We start from the raw sequence: 1371 nt of genomic DNA, 5'->3' as shown, positions 1-1371 counted from the left end.
TTTGTCAAATTATGATTCAGAAACAGTAACGACCTTTTTTTTATACCGTTCACTTTACAAATTGTTTTTCTTTATAAATATCATTTTGTAATCATTGTATATAATAAATATAATATATCTTAATGCTTTAAGAGCTGAGATTGCCCAGTGGTTATAACACGTGCATCTTAATCAATTTTTAATCATTAAAAGAATTTTTACTTCTCAAGTGTATATTAAATGTTAAATTGATTCAAAATAAAACAATAATCCGATTATTGCTAATTTATTTATTTATTTTTTCATCATACACATTTTATTACATTTTTAAATGAGGTAAGATTGTGAATATTCTAGATCAGATATTACATTCTTAGGATAAATCCGTTTTGGTATTGATACTAGATGTATTTATTTATTTTATATAACAGAATAAAATAAAAAGCAAAAACCTGAATCCTTATTAGTTACTTCGTTGCTGAGAGATTATCAAAGGGAAAAAATTTCAAATCAATAAAGTGTATAGATACGGCATTATACCAGTTGTATAGAAAATAATTTTTAAAAGGTCAATGAAATTGTTTCATAATGTAAATTTTTTTGGTTCGATCGTATCGTAGCGTCGTATCGATCGTAAATACACTAATTTAATATGTTTTTATAAAGCTTACGTTAGAGTTTTGCGAATATTCAATTTTCTGTAGGATTTGTAATTATTAATACATTGTGTTTGTATTAAAGTTATTGATTTCGGGATATTGACTGAAGTTTGCTGGTAGATGTCTCGTAAACAAGAAATTCGTAGATAATGTCGAAATGTCGAGCTCCACCGAACAAAAATAAAAAAATATGGTAAATATCCCGAAATAAATAACTTTAATAATAAAAATAACTATGTTAATTTACAATCTTATATTATGTATGTATTTGAAATATTATAACGTACACGGTTGTTCTCAATTCGTTAATTAATTAGGGTACATGGTTATTATCAGTATAAACATTTTAAACCGATAGAAACTTTATACATTGTATATCTTATAAAAGGATGACTTAAGGCTTTTATGAGGTTGTTAGTTTTATACGAAAATGTGTATAATAATACTTAATTAATTAAAATAACTGATCTGTAGTGTAATTAATATAATCACATACAATCATATTCATTAATTATATAATATTAATGGCACTTATTTTGATTAAACTAACGTTTGTATTAATAAAAAAGTAAATTATATGTTTCATAGGTAATATTAAAGAATATTTTTCTATTAACTAACTAATAATGAAAGAAAAGCTGTGCGACAAAAAGTTTTATACTAATTATTATATTAATAATATAGTCAATTTCTGTTACATAAGCATTATTATGATCTGTTGATATATGATCAC

Source organism: Vanessa cardui, chromosome 24 (genome assembly GCF_905220365.1).
Source record: "Vanessa cardui chromosome 24, ilVanCard2.1, whole genome shotgun sequence".
In the NCBI taxonomy this organism is placed as follows: Eukaryota; Metazoa; Arthropoda; class Insecta; order Lepidoptera; family Nymphalidae; genus Vanessa; species Vanessa cardui.
Note: the sequence above shows the minus strand (reverse complement) of the source record.